The 20,751-nt window shown below is 41.0% G+C and overlaps 1 long non-coding RNA gene across 1 annotated transcript; it reads right to left on the reverse strand.

The window, feature by feature from the left end:
• Positions 1 to 658: 658 nt before the first annotated feature.
• On the reverse strand, positions 659 to 17,863 carry LOC106032671 (uncharacterized). The gene is made up of 3 exons (XR_010832754.1): positions 14,522 to 17,863; positions 14,114 to 14,162; positions 659 to 1,459 (listed from the first exon to the last, which is right to left on the reverse strand). It is a non-coding gene; the product is annotated as an uncharacterized lncRNA (long non-coding RNA).
• Between the last annotated feature and the right edge of the window lie 2,888 nt (positions 17,864 to 20,751).

Consider the following 20,751-nt stretch of genomic DNA (forward strand, 5'->3'; position numbering starts at 1 on the left):
CTTCTGGGCGTGTAAAGGCAGCTAACAGTACTTTACCTGGCCTAACACTGCTGCTATTGATAAACGGGAAAACATTCGTTAAACAACGTAACTCTGAGGAGAGATCTCTTAACTCATCCAACTATGTGCATCAAAGGGGAATCCTTTGTGGCATCATTACATGGAGGGTACATTTTTTTCCTTTTTAACTGAAACTGTCACAGGTCAGTTCCTCGGGCGCCTTGTAACAGTGGTGGTCATCCCACAGCTTGTGAGGGATTTTATTGACCACTAGGTATTTCACACCGCCGCCTGGAATGAAGAGGAACTTTATTCTAGCAGAAACATACAGGATGTAGAGAGCAAACATGGTAGCTGGAACATGCTGCTTTCTACAGGAAAAAAAAATACTGCTCTAAGGTAGCTGCTCCATGGATCACTCTGATGTTTTGTGGTGTAGGACACTGGGCACAGGCAGCTGACATGCAGACACTTGGTCCAGGCTGAGATTGTGGCTCCTGAGGCTGCGCTGGGAAGAGCTCTTGCCCCTAGTGGCTGGGGATCAGACAGGATGACAGGGAGCAACAGCTCGAGGGGGCTGAGGACACGGTGTCAGGATATGAGTTTACAAGAAGAAGGTGAAGCAAGACATGGAGCAGGTGGGATGGCTAGAAGAATTTTAAATGTCATTGCAGTTCCCAAATTTCCTGGTCAGAGCACCTGGGAGGATTAAGAGGAAAGAAGGAAGCATCTGACTTTGTTTATAGGTGTGAGCTTATTGAAAGTTGCTCTTTCGATATCCTTCTAGGAGCTTATCGAAGGCTTGCTCCATCTCCTTTGAGCTTCCAAAGGTGCTCTGGTTTACTTCCACTCTGTAACAGCTGAGTACTCATACTAAGGACTTGGAACGAAGCCACAGCCTAGCCTTTATTTCTAGCCTCATAGTATAGATCCATAAAGTAAACCCTTGGATGGCATAGTAATCTTCAAGAATACCTTAGCTTGAATAAACTTTTATGGCAAAACTATAACCCTTTCTGTGCAAGTCAAATGAAATTCATCTGATTTATATCTTTTGTTATTATCATTATGGATCACACAGAGTTACCAGGTTCCTCTGTTTCCTGACAAATAAATCAACATGTGTGTAGAAGATACCAAGAGGCAATTCAGCAGAAGCAATGGTGCACTGTCCAAAACTCTCCTGGCACTGGCAAACTCTTTGGCTGCCCCAAAGCGTGGTCTCTGTAGGGATAGTGCCTGCTCCCCCATGCTAGTGTTGGCATTAATGCAGCATCATACTCTGCCCAGTGCTGTTCCCTACAAGGTGCAATGTGCACTGGTGCTGCCTGTCTGCTGGGCCACCCCACAGCTGCTGCTGGGATCTTCTCATGGTGTTGCTCACAAGTGGGAGCAAGATCAAGAGCTGCAGGCTGCCCTGGGTTGTGGCCCCGTGGGACTTCTCTGCTGCCTGCTGAAGCTGGTGGCAAAACAAAAGGAAAATCAAATAGGAGGTAACATTTAAGTTTGGTTTTAAAATTAAGATGCAAATCTGCTACACAAATACCCTACAGCAGGCAATTCCAAAGGGAACACATTTCATTTTGTATCGGCTTAAATTTCTTAAACTAACTTCACTGACATTTGTCTTGTGCCGGTTAATTTACTTATGTCTGCTTTACCATTATCATGCTAAGCATAGATAAAGTTCTCCACACAAAGGTTTATGCTAGCATGACAAATCTTGCACTGTAACAAAAATGTTTTTGTATCAAACTTGCCCCGTGCGTCAGCAGCAGCCAGCGCTGTGCATGGTTCTTTGTTCCTGGTGGAAATGGTGAAGTGGTGTTTGCCGTGTCCCAGGCAGACTGCAAGGAGGACGAGAACAGCCCTTCAGCCAAGGAGGACGTAGCACAGATATGAACAGCCGCGGGGAGGGATGGAGGATGACAATCAACCTGAGGCGATTTTCAGCTGACCCTGTCTATCTTCTTTTTACCTTAAAATGTTAATTTATAATATTTTGATTTGGTATTTCGAATATGGTTGTTGGAAATATGGATGCATTTCAATACCCTTTGAAACTCTTGACAATTTTAGGAGCAGAAGGATAAGAAGACCATAGAAAATTAATCTATCTATACATGCATATATTCAAAATTATCCTTTTCTAATCAGTTCTAAAGCTGTTCAAAAGCTGGAGGCAAAAAAAAATGAATTCTGTTGAGTACTTTGAGGAAGGTATCAGTTCTCAGTCTTGCTCACCAGTCCTCCCACACCCCAAGCAACGCCTTTACTTGGAAAGCTATATATCTCACTTACGAAAAACAAAGCTTTCAAGTCTCAGTTTCTGATATACCCTTTCATCCATAGTATCACAGTTCCTATCAGCTCTTATGACTGCGTCTGCCTCTCACAACAGACATCGGGATAAAAATCAGCATGTTCTACTTTCCCTTTCTAAGCCATTAAGAATACACATAAACAGAACAATAGCATCAAATAGCTGGGAGATTTTTTTTTCCCTTCCATTGTATTAACCACGAGCCTGTCTGGCAGCAGTAACAGCCAGCTCTGTGTCAGTGACTGTGGTCTGTGAGGATAAGGATCAGCCTCCCACCTCTAGGGATGGAGAAATGGCAATGCAGAGAAAAGCTCCCACTGGCTTAGTGACGGAGGGGACGGGAGGCAGAGCTAGGCAGAGCCAGGCCTTCCCAGCTCCTGCAGTGCCACAGCGATTTATTTTACCTTTCTCGAGCTGCCCTTTCTCATGCATGGCGACCATCTGAGAGTGTCCCATGGGGCTCCTGGGTCCTCTCTAGTCCTGCTTGCTTGCACTCTGTCTTTTCTCTGAATACATTTCAAGAACCTTCGTTACAAAATAGGGAAGTGCAACCAACACAAACTATAAGAGCTCTTTCCCAAGAAGAAAGCAAGAGGGCTGCACTCTTCAAACATCTTAACAGGGTTAAAATTATGGTGATTGCACTTGCAGGCAGGCAAATAATCATTTAGCATGCTATTTTACCTGCAAGGTCATGGACTCTGCAATGATTAATGGATAGGTTCATTTTCTACGTTTCTTTTTAAAGCTTTAGTCTGATAGGGCTCTTCTGAATTTCTGGAAGATTAACCATTTGCAGTTGCCCAGCTGGTACTGCAGCCTCTTTCATAATCAACAAGCAAACAAAACAAAACCAAACCCCCCAAACAAAAGCCTTTCTGGTTAGTCTTTCACATATTATGCTACATGCTAAACCATCCTGATATATACTGTCTGTCCCCAGGTACTATATTACATTCATTATCCAGCTTTGCTCCAATCTCAACCAAATGGACAAGAGGAACAGCACACCAAAAATAAACTGCATCATCTTGGTCTTCCAGATAACCTTCTGCTCTTTCTAGTTACAGTCCTAGATGCTTACATTGACATTCCTTTGTCTCCCAGCTGATGAGCGAATTACATTGCTGGTAACGTTCAGAATGATTTGTTCCTCTCAGTTTTCTTCACAGTTACAGCGTTATTTAAGTTTTCTGAAAATATTTAACATCAGAATACTTCATTTTCAGTATTTAAAACTCAGGAAGGTAACTACAGAAGCATTAGCAGATCACTGACTTCTGAGTAGCATATTCCTTTCTCAGGAGGTGCTGGGTGTTTTAATAGCTAACCAAATCGCTGGGAGGTAGTCACCAGAACCATTTGTTTCTTTAAATGCTGCCAGGCATCAAGGTTCATATCCAGCTGCCTTTGTAATTTTGGCCTAACTCCTCACTTGTTACTCACAATACCTCCAGTTGTGGAAACTGTCAGCTTTGTTCACCACAGTGTTACAGCAGTATAAACTCTGAGCAGGCTCTGTGTGGTGGTGTCTGATAAGTTATTTTGTGATTTCAAGATAGTGTTTTTTTTTTTTTTTTTTTTTCCCCCCTCCACTGACAGCTTTCACATCACTGTTAAGAAGCTCCTACAAATTCTTCTACAGCATTTTTAGGAAACAAATATAGTTTGGAAAACAGCTGACTCGATCTTTTTCATCTACTAAAACTAATACTGTTGCATTTTTAAAAATGAAATTAGGGTTTTCAAACAAACAACTTAATTTCCAAAGATGTACTTTTTACTACTGCATGTCTATCACATTTTACTTTATTTCACTGAAAAATATTTCATCAAAAAGTTGTGATACAGCTTTCACAGAAGCACTACTTACTTTTGTGCTGAGAAATGGTAGTGAGGAAGAATGCCTTGAAAATTTTAGGCTGCCTTTGTGGATATCTGGTGTCCTTGGGACAGTACAGAAAAAAGGAAAATCCACCAAACAAGACTTTCATTCTCTAGTTTCATTCTGGCCAGCGCTCATATAAGGACATCATTTTCTGGTCAGAAGGTTTTACCATCTCTCTATCAGAGACGGTCCTTTTCACATTGTATTTATTTTCCTCCTCTTTATTTTTGACCAGCACTTCTGAGGCTCACATTGTGTGTTACAATCACAAAGACATGCAGCTATCACCCCTCTGGTTTATCCACGTGTATCCCACGATCAAAAGTTTTCATCTAAGAAAGATGAGTGTAATATGACCTTGTGGTGCCCTTTAAGACACTACAGCAGGAGAAATCCCACTTCACTGTGTCACGGTTTGCATTCTGGAATGCATTCTTCCGCATCCAGCCATGCATGAAGTTTTCTGTATATCTACATCATGAATTGGTGCCTCCCTGAACTTTACTGAAGTGTTTTCTGGAGTGCTTGTGCTATGTGAAATGTGCTCTCTGCAGACAGCAACGGTGGCCTCTGCTTTGCAGAGCTGTGGTTAAAAAACCAAAACAAACAAAAACACATGGCGTTGGGGACCAATGAGCATGTGAGGTTGTAAGGTGATGCTTAGACATGTCGTGATAAAAAACTAATGTAAATCATTGGAAATCAAATTTAGTCCCCACATCAGCGCTAGAATTAAGCTAATGTTGAGCACATCTGAAATATTTGACTGTGTAAAGCTTTACTTGTTTGCAAGAGAGCGCCACAAAAATGAATTGCCCCACACAACTCCATTGCTGAGGTTGCTGTGGTTTATGACAACTTCCACACGCTAATTCTCATCCACCTTTGTGATAATTTCCAGTTATCGTTCCCATCCTACTGCCTGCGCAACTGCAGGACAGTGGTTTGCTCTGCCCTACATCTCTAACGATGCAAAGAGACCTGTTAAAACACTTTTGTAGCTGCTTGGAATTGCCACTAGGTAGTGGCTGACGTATGCTATAAGCCTGAATTACTTCTGAAATTAAAATTAAAGGAACTATGGTTAAAAAGATTAAGACAGTCTCTGTGAGTCCAGCCATGCCCCTCTCCAAGTTTTCTCTGTTAAAGAGAAGGCAATGTGGCATTCATTTTTTTTCTGCACAGGACACAGTGTTCTCTGTTCAAGGGTGTGATCTGGAAACTGCATTTACAAACTTTTGCTAGCAGCTTAGGAAAATATAACAGCATATTTACATTTCCTCAGGGCAGGTCCTAACTTCGCACTTGGGCAGGTGAGTTTTGGAAGTTTTGGACAAAAGTACTGAGGACTGCCAGGATCCATTTTTACAGAGAGTATGCTGAATTTCTCTTCAAGTGAGATTGCGTTGTTAAATCTTTCCAAAAGATTGAACTGTTTTTTATTACATTGAAGTGCACTTTTTTTTTTTCCTCCCCAGAATGAAGAACTGAAGGGGTTTAATAAGATGTTTTTCCCCAGAGTCCTTTTCGTTTCCATGTTTTACCTGTATAACATCTAAGGGTCGGATCCACAGATCACGGACTTTGTGAAAACATTTGTGTTGAACACAGGAAGAGGTCTGACCCATGCCCAGGGGAGAAGCCCCCACAGCCACCATTGCATGCAACGCTCATCAGCCTTAGGTACCACGCAGCAAACCATTTTAACAGGTTTTGTGAGTGGGTCTTTTCTCTTCTGCATTTCTGTGGTATGTGACTGAGTTGTATTCTATAAATATCAAACAGACCTGTGGTCAGGCTGCTCTGACTGCAGTGTGTGCAATGGAAAAACAGAAAAGGGATGTTTGAAACTTATAATTTTCCTCACTTTGCTTTCTGCATGTTGAACTCGCAACACTGTAATATCTGTGCCTATCTTCAGAGGCAGCCGCCGTGCTCTTTGGCTGTGGCACTCACAAACACAGGCACATTGCTCTGCCAGTGCCGAGCTCTGCTTTTGTCCACTGCTCATTTCCTTTCAGGTAACTTTTGCACGTAAATACATTTTGCTTCCTGTGCTGTAAAACTGAAGAAGTACACACTAATCAAAAATGGGGAAAATAGCCTGCCAATAAGAAGTGGGCTTTTCAGAAATATGATATAAGAGGTCTTGACTAGAAATCAATTAGAGTCCATCATGGAATATTTGAGCTTCAAGCCATTTTAGTATGAAGCTGAGACAGGAGAAAGCACCAGAGTCCTTTAAGACTGAAAGATGCAGTGTTTTTACAAGGAGATAAAAGCAGCCTTTCCAAGGACAGAATGGCACTCCCCCAGACTAAACAATCTGAAGTTAATCAGACTTTTCTCTCTCTTTTTATTCTTTTTTTTTTTTTTTTTTGCTAGAAACAGTAGCCATGCCACGGGAGATCTAGTTGGTTTGTGTAAGCAGCAAAAATAAATTTAGCTTTTCTAATAATAGTTTCATCCTCTATTCTATATTTGTCCTAAGACAAGGAACATCAACAGTACTGTCATTTGTTCACCTCATCTATGTTGCCTTTCCATATGCAACCACAGTTGTAACGTGGTTCAATTCAACCTGTTAATCACCTAAAAAGGCTTTGTCCTGGTTCCAGTTAGGACAGAGTTAATGTTCCCTCATAGTAGCTGGTAGGGTGCTATGTTTTGGATTAGGATGAGAAGAGCGCTGATAACATGCTGATGTTTTAATTGTTGCAGAGCAGTGTTTACACCAGGCCAAGGACTTTTCGGCTTCTCGCTCTGTCCTGCCAGCGAGCAGGCTGGGGGTGCAGCAGGAGCTGGGAGGGGACAGACCCAGGACAGCTGACCCAAACTGGCCAAAGGGGTATTCCATACCATCTGACGTCATGCTAAACAATATATAGGGGTGGCTGGCCGGGGTGGGGGGGCCGGCTGCTCGGGAATAGGCTGGGCATCGGTCAGCGGGTGGTGAGCAATTGCATTGTGCATCACTTGTTTTCTTACACATTATTATTGTTAATACTATTACCATTATCACTATTATTATTATTATTGTTATTATTATTTTCCTGTCTTAATAAACTGTCTTTATCTCAACTCACAGGCTTCACTTTCCCGTTTCTCTCCCCCCATCCCAGAGAGGGAGGGGGGAGGGTGAGCGAACGGCTGTGTGGTGTTTAGCTGCCAGCCGGGTTAAACCACAACAGGCTTCTACCAAATACCTAGTCATGTCAGCCACAACGTCGGCCTCCTAGCTCATCCTCATTCCACTGCTCACAGTATAAGGCTTATCTGACAGCATGGCTTGCTGTACATTTCAATACAGTCATCAAGTGCAGTACATGATCATTGCGTAATTAAGAGACAAAGAAACAGGAGTTGTATTGCAAGTCACCACATGACTACACAATGGTTATTTGAAGCCATTTGTTGTGTAATTGGTTGATACTCTCCTAGAGATTTTTGAAGCATTTCAGAGGTGTTTTAAGGGGATTACTTAAAAAGATTAGTGGTTAGAAATTAATAAATGCGATGATTTAGGGGTCTTTTCTCCTTTTTTTTTTAAACAACAAAAAAAGAGCAATTCATTTTAACAGTTAATCACTACTATTCATTTTTTAAGGAAGGCCATAACATATTTTATGGGGGTGCTGAAACAATATGCCTGTGTCAGACTCTCTCCTGTTACCCACTTGTGGAGAGAGAAAGTGAAAAGTAATTCTTCCATTCCAGGGCTCTCTCTCTTCCATGCTTTACTGCCAACTATTTTTCCTTATGGCTTAATATTCTAATTCACTTAATGTGGACTCATCCTCAAGGTCCAAATCTTTCAAGTGGTTTGTAGGACATGTGATGAAACAGAGTACAGGTAACAATATATCACATCCCACATCCACTGACCAAAGAGTAAAAATCATACCCAAGAATATTAGGGTTTGCAGGGGACTGATACCAGGCTGCAATACAAAGGAAGAAGCAACACATGGTACAGTTTTACCGTGAAACTTGAAATGATCAATGTTTATAGTCTAGTTTAAAAAAAATAAAAAAAAAGATAAAAGAAATAAGGCCAGTTGGGGAAGTAAACATCTGGTGGAAGAAAAGCGCAAGAACGGGAAAGAGTTTTAGCAGGCATCAGATTACACCTGGAGAGCAGAGAAACTAAATTTAATGAGCAAGGGGAAGTTTGCAATAATACAGCTTAGCAGTGTGGTTAAGCAACATAAAAAACACTGAAATCAGCCACAGATACAGATATTTAACGCCTCATGTCCCAGGAGCTGACTCAACAATAGCACAGTAATATTTCAACTTATATTTTACAACATATTTCCCTTGCCAATGCGCTTAGGAAAATCTATATATAATTAGATATAATAATTAGGAGCATGGTAATATATTATGGGATGAGTGGAATGTCTTGCAGCAAAGAGACACTTATTGCTTGTTGAATTTTTGTTAAGTAAACTGCATCTCTTTTAGAGATTGCCACATCAAATTCGATTACTACTTTTTCAATCTTATTTGTTTGGACTGATTACTATTTGTCCCGGCTATTCACCCAGAAAAAGTCAGCAGAAATTGTTCTCTTGACATGTTTAGTACAGACCACATCACCTCCAAGTTCATTATCTTCTGCTGGCCACACTACAGCTGCCAACAGAGGAGCTGCACGTGAGGACAGAGAGTACTGCTCTGCTGCTGAGGTTCAGCTGCCTCTTTTCTCAAGTGCAACTGTGAAGACCTTTAAAACAGTGATAGCAGAGGAACCATCTGTACTTATCGAGAGGTGGCCAGTATGATCAGCAGGTTTAATTCTAGCCACTGTGGTTAGGTCTTCCAGGTTTTCCAGACTGCCACAGAAACACATACAAAGATTTAGAAGAAAAAACAAAGTCAGAAATCTTGGAAAGGCAGTAGTGTTCAGAGGACAAAGTTTAATCCTCATTAGGTGGTGTAATGTTGAACATGATTTGCTGTACTGCAGCTTTGTTAGTTAGCTAACAGCTTGAGTTTACAACTGTGCTCATACAGAGTTCACGTTTTTATTTAAGAAATCCCAATAAAGGTAACTTGCCTTGTGCTATAGCTTGAAAAGTAACCGAGTTAAAGCTTAGTTTCTTTATACGGCACTTAAATTTTGATAAAAGGAGGAAAAAAACTATCAATCTTTGGAACACTTCACTTGGTACAAAGAATAGAAATAAGCTGAATCACCCATTCCAAACCCTAAAGGCAGGACTGGACAGTCTAAACTGAGCTCTGAATATTGAAAGAGCAGGCTTCATCTACACTGGGCTCAAACAAAGCCTGTTTGCCCCCCTTCTACCTGAATTTGGGAGTACCTGTGTAGAGGCACTGGAAGAAAAGATTTGGACTACATTGCAGAATTCTGGCTATAATTTTTACCTCTTCTAGACAGGAGCTTTTTATCCCCTGTGTATCATAGACCTCCCGCTTTTACTGTGAAACAATGAAAATGATGCCGTAGAATTTAAATGGTACAAGTACCCTGTGTCTTGCCTCAGCCCTGCACCAAGCACAGTTCATGTACCGGCGGCATTGTCCTGCGGGGTGGGGGTGTGGGGGACAGAAATGGCTTTGCTGTAGGCGTAACCACTCAGCCAAGCTATGCTTCTCATTTTTCACCCTGGATAAGCTACACAACGTGATTAAATTAGATCTCTTACATTGTTCACTGACTTCTGGTAAATTACACCTCTGATTTCTGGTCCAATGAAAAGGTGCTAATTACCTTTTCAAGTGCTCGTTTAATGTTCTGCAGTGACATAAAGCATGAACGCAGCTGACTGCATGCCCGAACCTTCCAGAGGTTTCTCCCTGGCTGCTCACTCTCCTCAGCCTCTTTCATTTTTCCTCTGCTCCTTCCCTCTGTCCCTCCAAGGCACCTGCTGTGTGCCGCTCCTGCAGCTGAATAAATCCACAGTGTTGTTTGCTGCAGCTCGCTCTGTTTCAACCCATTAAAAAAAAGGATCAGCATTCTGCCTGGGTCTTATTGCCCAGCTTGTCTCTTAGCTGGCGACTTGCAGACCTCAGATTGCAAATGGCTTCCCTTCCTCTCCCCCTCAGTCAGTGATGTCTCTGAGGAATGTTTCACCCAGGCCTTACACAACTTGCACCTCCCTGTGCCACAAGGGCATGAGCTCCACTCCTGTGACCAGTGCGTAGGCCCGGCTGTCCCCGCCACCACCACACTGTGCACAGGCACTTCAGGCTGTCAGGGGCCACTGTGGCCCTGAAAAGTTCTTCCCTTACTCGCAACGCGCAGGCCCAGGCTCCCTCACATCTCCAAAGCCGGGGGGGGAACCTGGCTGCTCCTAGCCCTGGGATGCAGACATCCGTGCCCTCAGACTTCTCCTCACTACAGTCCTGGTGCCCTAAACCTCAAGGCCCGTGACTCCAGCCTCGGCTGAGCTGTGTCACAACTGTGGCTGTTCCTTGGCCCTGTGCCACCACAGATGGGGACCCTGCAGTGGTCTTGTGGAGGGGTTTAGGCAGCCTCTTTTAATAAATGCACCAAGGCCTTCTGGCATGTGCTGCTTAACCCAGGCCTGATTTTGCTGCTACTTCTGACTTTGAGGAATTTAAGGCTGGCAAAATCATTCCGGTTGTCTCCAACTCTCTCAGAGCCATATAGGCCTGCTGATGAACTTGGAGTCATACTAGAGATGGACCAGACTGATGCTGTTTTACACAAGGTTTTCTCTGTCCTAATTTAACTACTGTTAAGTCTCTTTCATCTTAGCTTACTTTGTCACAGCCTATCACTCATGGCCCAGCGTGGACTCTGCGTATTTCTGTTCCTGGCCAGCCCGCCCAGCACAAGGTGCGCACACTCAGGGCACAGCCATGGAGGAAGTTCACTCTGGGCCTGTGTGCTGATCTACTTCTGACGGATTTCTCTTCAAAAGTACAACAGCTTATTTTTTGCTATTACTTCCAAAGAAGATTAAATATGTCCTAATTTGAACTTGAAGAATTATTTTGCTTTCACTGCAACATCCAGATACACTATATAAAACCCAGGCTTGTGAATTTGTTGCATGAAAACTGGGTTGCTCCTATCACCCTCCCTCAGGATCCTGGTGCCGCAGGTTTTATTCCCTAATCATTACTGGACAAGTATTCCCATGTGCAGTGGTGAAACTCAAGATGGACAGACAGACAAGACACAAATCAGAGATTTCAAGCATCAGTTAACTTGCTTAACTGTGATTTGCTTCCTAATGAGGCCAGGAGAATGTAAGGACACCCAAGGACCAAAATGAAAGACATTTTCTGGAGCAGCACTTCTCCTTTCCAACCTCTTTTGATATGTCTGTATTGAAGAGTACAACAATGCTGACCTTTCTGAGATGAAAACTTATCCATGATAATCTTCAGAATTTAGTCTTTACCAAAACTTTACACCTTCCTTTGTAGATTGGATCTCTCTTCACAGTTCGTGCATATGCAATATTAAGCATACATCTATGTCAAGACTGGAAAGGTCTATCCAGATATTAAGACAGTTTACTTCTTAAGCATATTTTTTCTCACTAAAAATGTATTCCTACCTTTCAAATAGAGTCATTTGCTTTAAAGGAATACAGTGAAGGTAAGTCAGTCTTTCAGAGCAGTAATTATTTTCCTCCTGAGAAACTGTGAGGGTTAAATTGTTAACACACAAGTTTTTTGAAAAATAAATATGATATATATTTATGGCCCATTCCTTTCCCCAGTGACACATTTGGTTTTAGCTTTTTATCTCCTTTAAATTTTTTTTAGTATTTATTATTGAAGGAACAATCAAACTCATCTGTTTTTTTTTGTTTTTTTTTGTTTTTTTTTTTTTTTTTCCATTGACATCAGTATGATTGCATTGGGCCTTTATAAAGGAGAATTAATTAAGGACACTGATTCATGATTGAATTGGATTCAGCTCTGGTGGCTAAAAAGGTTACTGCTGAGGTGATAACCTCAGCTTTTCTGAATCTGACAGGAGTCACGAACCAGAGACCCCTCCTGCTGCAGCTCACAGCCCAGCATGTTAACATAAATTGAAATCAATGCCTGTTGAAGTTAATACACCATGCTGTCAACTGCAATGGCCCAAGAGCAAGCTATGTGTTCTGCACCCCTGCTACAGCAACTTCTACCTGAGGGGTGGGATGGGCATTACGGAACAGTAGTTTTTTAAGTGGTCCAGAGCCCAGGAGTCCCAGTCTGCAAATTCCCTTTTGTGTTTTACCAACTATCTACAATGTGATAGGCTGGATATTAAATACCAGACCAAGTACTCATTTGTGTTCTATTTCTGCATCCACTAGGCTTGGCTAACACAATGAGTCTGGTTGATTTCAGGAGGAGTTTTGTGTAGGTTTGTAGCTCTGCAAAACCATAGAATAAATTCTGTAAAACGTTCCTTTGAAATAAGCCAGGCAAAAGATACTCTGCTCAGCTCACATCACTGTTCCCTGTACAATAAGTATTTTACGCTTGATTTTAACCCAGAGGTGGGAAAAGAGCCAAGAATGAGTTCCCAAGGTATTAAAAACCTTGCTGAGTTGGAGCGTAATACTAGAAAAACAGTGCACATGCAGATGTGAATTCAATGAATCTTCGAGGGGACTTTTGCAATCCTATTCTCATTTCTACAGCTGCTGGTGATTAAAGCCTAGATCATTGTAGCTACTGCCAATAAAAGAAAAGCCCAAACTTAAGTAGTGTCTCCAACAGAGACAAAATTGAAAACAAGGTGCTAGAGTCTGGTTGTTAACACCTTAGACAAAGACCAGAAGTACAGCTGAAGAAGTTTTTTTCAAGTGAAGAAGAGATTTTCATCACAGAGGAACATAAAAAAAATACAGTTCAATGTCAGTCAAAGTTAATTCTGAATTTGTGCAAAGTACACTGAAATAGGTTCTGCAGATTGGCTTGAAAGAAAGCAGCATGTCATTATGTTCTTCAAATGTTTCTATTTTTGTTTGAAATTCATTTTAAATATCTTGATAATAAAGCAGAAAAGAGACATCCAAAATAAAGTAGTTTAGGTATTTTTGAAGGAGAGCAGAGACAGGGACCTTTTTTCAACTACTTTTGCCTGATCTGTACACAAAAAGTAGAAAATTACTGCAAGTCATGGCAGTTTGCTATTAATCCCAATTTATGACAGCTTTATATAATGATACCTACACAGCTATTTGTCATCTCAACTGAATTGGGCCCAGAAATCTATACAGGAGATTTCACCTGATATCTGCAGACTACATTTGATCTTACATCGGCAACATAGTCATTTCAATAACAACATGCAATGGGGAAGGAAGGAAGGAAGGAAGGTTACAAAGTCTTTATAATCAGGCATCACAAAACATTTATAATGATTACCAAGATATAACTTAGAAGGTATGTTCCAAGAAAATGCAAAAGAAAAAAAAAGGCAAAAGTGCACAGACTTACCCAGGAGAACATCCTCTGTTGTCCTTCCTAGCTCATGCCTGTTTCCGTCATGGATTCAGATCAGCTATAGAACTGATTTCTTTTTATCATCTTACTAAGTGCAGCCCTACCTCTGCTGACTTCTACTGTAGAGGCAATGTAATTCTAACTCGTTAATGACCAAAACACCACAAGTCTGCTTGCTTTTGACAATCTTCTTAAGAATCAAGTTAAAGACCGTTCCCTAGAAAATCTTGTACGCCTGACAAGACTTAGGACTGCTCAGGCCATGGGATTTGTTTCAATTTAAGGAACATTTAAGATTTTAGTGTTTACAGAGGACTGCACACATAATGATCATGTTTATATCTGCAATGAGTGATGATGCAATTCTTATTGCTTTCCTAGCAAACTACGGAAAGGTACAAGGAGTAGCACTTCATTCATTATTTTGGTGATGAGTCATCAGCTCTTACCTTAAGCACTACAGCAAAGTCTCCCCATCTACGAAAAAATTACTTTAGTCTGAAAAGAGAAGCAGTCAGTCAGGCCTACAGAAAATGCTTAAATTGATTACTTAAATTCCTCAAAGCTATCTCTATGATAATGAAGCCAAAACCCCCAGAGCAGGTAACTCTTTCCTTCTCTATAGCAAGTATGAAGTTTGTTGAAAAAAGCAGGCACTCCACAGGCTTAGGAAGAGAATCAGAACCATGCACATGAGTGCATCTCTGTGGTATCTCATAGGATCAGAGAAGCTCTTGTTCCAGCTGCATTCTTTCTGATAAATTAAGACTGCTGTTTCTCTTTCCCCATCACCTAAATTGGGGAGCTGACAGATACTTCTAGAGCTATTAATTCTAAGGCTTCTGGATATAAATTACCACTATTCTGGAGCAGGGAGTATTCCTTCATTGTTAGACAAGAGCCCTGTAGGATCTGGTGCTTGTAGAGAGCACCAAGCTACAGAGCCAGAACCAACTCCTCAGTGGGGCAGCCTACACTGAACTGTTAAGAAGCCAGGAAGGATGGCTGATTTATACCAGCTGAAGAGCTGACCCAGAAGCTGGTGTAAATGGGCTTGATATGGCAGTTCCAAACATCCTCACTCTCTGGCAGTATTAACGATCAATTAGGAGGCACTTTGTTTCCATACCGCAGCAGCAATAGCTTTAGCCCTCCCTTGAAAGGACACGAAAGGGCAGAGGGCAATAACAGAGCAGAAAGATGACAAAATAAAGTGGGGAGAAACCAGGAACTTTTAGGAACTTAACTGCAAGTCTTGTAACAAAATGCAGTTGGACAGAAGGGACTTGGTTTCAGATGTAAAGTCAGCTAAATAGGTGAAAGAGTTCTCTTTAAACTGTCATCATTAATTTAAGCCAAACTTAATTAAAAAAATAAACTGAAACAGCTGGTTGTAGGAAGTGGCTGACTGACCTCAGTGCTGGGGCCGTTTTCCTTTTCTCCTTTTAAACCATTGTTCATCAGCTTCCACTTAAAGCAAACCAGAACCGTCAGACTAACCACAATCAAAACCATAGGGCTTGCTTGCATTTAATATTTCTCTCTGTATTGTGACATCCATTAAAAGAAAAAAAGGAGTATCATCTGAAAATCCCTCTTGCACATTCATAGAGTGCCACACTACGTTGCCTGAATGTGAGAACCAGTGAAATATTTAAAGTCTGTAAAGCATCTTATATTCCAAAGGACCCTTAAATATGTTTGTTGTACCATTTGGAAAACTCAATTCCTGCTCCTCATTCCATGTGGACTTCTGAATAAAAGCAGAAACATTGCTTCATTCCAGCTTCTTTCCCTAGCCATCCTTCAGGATGAGATAAATATTAAGTTCCTTGGGACAGGTAACATGTTACCATGTTTTTTCAGAGCTTTAACCTTTGCATTTCTACCTGGTATATCCGTACAAAAATTTAGGACTATGCTAATAACTGAAAAGCAGCCTACTCCAGCTGCAGATGGAAATCAGTACACAGTACCTCTGAAGGGTAATTAAAGAGCATCATGCAAAGCACCTACTTTACCTGAGGTAAGCCAAATAGTGGACATTTGATAAGCCTGCCACAAAAACTTTCTTGTCTTAATGTCACCTCTACTAGCCCAGTCCAATGGTGAGTTTGTTCCTGTACAGCTATCACAGTAGTGCCATCTCAGGAGGGAAGGTCTACTTATGGTTCACCTACTATTGATTTTCTGCTACAGGATGTCCAACAGAACATCTGTTTCTATTTGAAACTCCTACAGTCTTATTGCGACTCATCAATTCTGCAGTAGAAGGAGATTACTAACATACAGCTCACTCCTATACACTTCAAATACAGATCAAGTGATAGTTTCTGAGAGAAGTTATTCCACAAGTGATCAATTACCCTCGTGAATGAAAAAAAATATATATATATATTTCTTAGCTGGTAGTCACCTGTGCCCTAAATCACATCCTTTTTACCTCAGTGGGGCTTACTAATATGTCTGAAGGTAATAATATGCTTAGGACCCTTATTTCAAGAGTCTGGAGGGCTTATATAATGTTAATAATCATCATACCTTTGCACAGCTTGTCATAGCTTAGCTGGATCAGGCATTGGAAGGTAAGGAGCCATTATGTTTTACCAGACAGAAAACAAAACTTAAACTGAAATAAAGGCCATGCAGATAGGATATACAAGAGGAAAAATACAACACCCCATGCAAAGAGCAAGATGGACTAATGTAATTTTTTATGGTAAAGGGAAACATTGGACTCAGCCGTAACAGTAACAAACTTTGGTTACATCATAGCTCCCTTTGCAGAGGGGAACACTTGCATATAATGACATACACAGATCGCAGCTTTTTTTTTTTTTTTTTTCCCCAGCATCACAGTGACATATTGCCAAGCTTTTGAAATTTCTAGAGATAATTCAAAACAAACATCCCAATTTGCAAAACTTTTTATTTCAGAGTGTTTCCTTTTGTTCAGTTACCATGTCTAGCTTCCCAGCACCACTGTAGCAAAGCAGAAGGAGTTTCTGGCAGTTTTGTATGAGTTCTCCATTCCTTTAAAATTAGTCCAGTTAATGCATTTTTCTCAGTGACACTTGTTCTCCCAGCCCACTGTCATGACCCACCAGAGTTGTCTATTTGCTTTGAAAAATCTCCCATCATATCTGGATCATTTCACACATTGAAAAGCACCTTCTATCAATTCACCATTAACAAAAGTCATCAGACTCAAGCCCATGATAGTTTTATCTGCAGAAAGGAAATGGTGCTCTGCCCTTCCACAGTGATATGTCCCCAGCTGCTTACATTAATGCTTTCACAGGGTTCAAGCCATCCCATTTCGTTTTGCTCTGGCTGACTCCTAGAAGGCCAGTCATAGCTGTGGTGGCTGCACTCAGAAACACACAACCATGGCAGTGCATCGTGGGGATGAGAACAGCAGCTTGTGCTTTAAAGGGCAAAGCGTTCCTCACTGCAGCAGCTGGGAGCATTCCACTGTGCACTGAGGGACCCCTTCCCTGCTAGAGCTGTGGCACTGGATCACCACCAGAAAAGTCCCAGCGCTCCTACCCCCTCAGAGGCAGGGTGCTGAGGGGCTGGGATGCATGTCTCCCAAGAACCTTGGTCTTGCCTGGCCCTTGCTGCAGGGAGCCAGGGAACCATGAGATTACTGGCATGAGCTGCCTTCCCAGGCTATGCAGCACCTCGCGCGGTTGGAGCAATGGTAGAAAAAACAACTCTGGGATTTTTTTCTTCAAGATCATTGTCCCATTAAATCATTATATTCTGAAGAATAAACAGATTTCCCCAGCAAGAAGCAATTCATTTGTGTTACTCTGACCTGTTAAAATGCCAAAATTGCTGTGGAATTTACTCTATGGTGATATCTTCTAGCAATGGAGCACTTTCCATTAGAGCTAGTGTTTTTCCAATTGTAACTATAAATAAAAATTAACCTTCATCTTGATTCAAAATAGAGTCCACAGATTATCAGGTGCATAGGTGATGCAATGCAGAGAAACGAATGCAGCAGCATCTGCATCATCATGTTGACTTACAAGTTGGGGGTTAATTATTGAATTCTTTGACTAAAAATGGCTGCCCCACTACATGGTAACTTCCAAAATGCTAAAAAGAAGCTAGGCAGCTTCTCATTAGATTACAATGGACAAGCTGCCTGAGTCAACAATGAAATTTTATTAGGGATGCCCAAGTATAAAAACAAGAGCTTTTCATTTTGATATTGTCTACTTTACACTGTATTGATTTCCTTCGATTGATTTTTAATAAAAAAGTGTAAGTGTTTTTCCAAATGGCGTAAATTAATTGTTATTGCACCACAGAAAACAGAAGACTGCACCACAGTAATTAACATTTCCTGGCACAGAATCTAAGTGAGCTTGCTGCTGAAATGGGCTTTAAAGCATATTTTGACAGTACCACAAACACTAGCATATGTCTGTGAGGCTGCGATGTGGCAGGCATTGCAATCACTTTAACAACTTGGATACAAGCAGATGCCCTCCAGGGTCCACAAGGCCCCGTGTCCATAAACTGAAGGATGAGCAGGCTACCAGCCCTCCTCAGACAATCTTTCCACAGCTGTTTGAGGGCAGCAATGTGGATTAAAGCTGGAGTGTACCACTCGTACAGCTGCCTTAGAGACTACTGCTGCCGAATTGTGGAAGCCTGGCCACCACTTCTTTCAGCTACCTTCAGGTCTTGGTATCCACTCATCTTTTGTCATACATGACTTGCTCTCTTTAGAGAAACAGCCCTTCTTCACTGCTTGGCAAAAAGTGAGGTCCTCATGCCTGCCTGGAGCACTGTAATGGAATAAGGAGCTTGGTCCTACCAAACAAAGGGAGGGAAAAGAGCCTGTCCTGCAGGTATCTCCCATGTCATCGGGAACACGGAAACTGAAGACAAGCTCCTCTTGTACTCCTTGAGGCATCTTTAGAGGGCTTAAGCAAACTTTGGTAGTACCTAGTGAATAGAACTGTCTCCTATGGGATTACAGTTTAAGAACAAAGGGAAAAAGGCACCTTCTTCCTATGTAGTCAGTGAGGAAATTAAGGCACAGGTAACTGAAAAGATCCATTAGCAGCTGGGAGGTGAATCCTGTCACGTTAGCATCTACAACTTCAATGCACTCCCTTCTTTTGAGACCATGTAAGTTATATTCTAATTATAGGTTATATGTTACAAAAAAGGAAGTTCTCTTTCAAGATTTTAATTAAATAACAGTGATAATTCAATTAATAAAAAACTCCATATACCCCGCTCCCAACCAAATTGTCTTCTTTTGTAGTAAGTTAAAACCTAACTTAGAACAAGAAAATAACATTCTACCATGGCAAAATACCCTCAGATAGAACATGAAAATCACCAGAAAACTAACTCTATAGCTAGAAGTGACAGGGTACGTCTGTTTCCTTCATAGGAAACACCCTAAGAACAGAGAATTTTGCTCAAAACAGTGCTGACCACTGTAACCACCCAGGTCTTCGTACTCACAGCTAAGACAACAGCTAACTCTCTCACCCAGTAATTGAGATAATGTGGTATCTCAGGCTCCTAATTTATACCTATTTTCCTAAGTACCTGTGTCAGGGAAGCTTAAACTATGATTAACTCCTTGTTTGATAGATTTCAAGTGAAGACCCTACATCTCACTGGAAGCTGAGAGACATTTTGCAATCAGACCAAAGACTGTCATAATTGTGTCCTCTTATAATTGGAAGTGGTATAAAGTTGTTACCTGATAGTAATTTATGTTTTGCTCAGAGAGGCAGGGTTAACACTACCAGGTAAATTTGGCTGCTCACCTGTTTTTCCTAAAAGTGTAAAAAAAAAAATAAATCAATTGATTTCTGTCTTCTCTACACCACTATCATATTCCACTCTTGTACAGAGTAAAAGTCCCCTCTTCTCCACATAAGGTTCTTGCTTGTTTGTGGCATACAAATCAGACAGTATTTATTGTATGGTACATAGGAGTCAAGAAGTGTCAATCTTTTTGCAAGAACACCATTATGGTTCAAGTATCTGGAGCAGAATTCAGTTCTGCTGTGTCCTAAAGGCTCCTTTTTGAGGTTTCTCTTGAAAATATTTCAAGAAATTTGGACTATTGTATTTCTAGATATTGGTATCAAAAGAAAGTTCCCTGGCAGGGTGGTACCTTGCTATATAGTCTTCCTATAGATAAATATTATTTTTTGTATGTAAAGGGCAGTTATTGGGTAATAATAGACATATTCCCAAGTAGTGCAGATATCCTGTTGATTATTTAGAGAGGACCCCAAATTAAATACTCAGATTCCCAAACCTTGAAGTTTAGGGAAGATTTAGTAACAAACAGAAAAAAATAATAAAAAAAAACTTTATCCCATCAAATTAATCTTTATATTAATGAGTTTAGTTAAAATAAAAATGTATCATTTTTGAGTATGTTTTTTCCACTCTTAGTCAATTTTCCAAAAGCCTTGCCACTGGGTGAAAGCATAAGATATGAAAAGTATGCAATATGTGATCAGCTGGTACAAATTAAAAGAGTTGTGCTATATTCTGTCAGCCATGAATCTGACATCCAGGTTTTAGTCTGTTTTCCTATAGCTATATTTGGTATCAGGAGCAAGAGTCTAAATCTGCAAAATTTTAAGCAGCCCAACTCTTACTGGAACCAGTAGAAACATGAGATGGGCAAGACTTCTTTTGAGCAGTTTTGGAAAGATCATCTGCCACAAAAATGACATAAAGTATTAAAAAGCACGTGAGCAAGATGAGACCTATATGGAGAGAGAAAGCTGGGAGGTTCTAACTCCGCTTGGTAGAGCGTACTGCACGACCACTACTTGCTTTAAAGTTTAGGAAATTGTATCCCAATGGGCTGGTATGAAATGTATCTATACTGTTAAGTGGATTAAGACATTATGGTGTTAGTCATGCAGATAAGGTTTTGTTACCATAATGGTGATCTGTAGGAAAAAGAATGTCTGCCTGCAGAGGAGATAAGACATTAAAACTGCTCTGCTCCTGTACTTCTGTAATTCAGTGGTCAGGATCTATTTCCACTGCTGAGAAGTTCAGGTCCAACAAAATCCTCTCA

The sequence above is a fragment of the Anser cygnoides genome, chromosome 7 (genome assembly GCF_040182565.1).
Source record: "Anser cygnoides isolate HZ-2024a breed goose chromosome 7, Taihu_goose_T2T_genome, whole genome shotgun sequence".
Taxonomy (NCBI): Eukaryota; Metazoa; Chordata; class Aves; order Anseriformes; family Anatidae; genus Anser; species Anser cygnoides.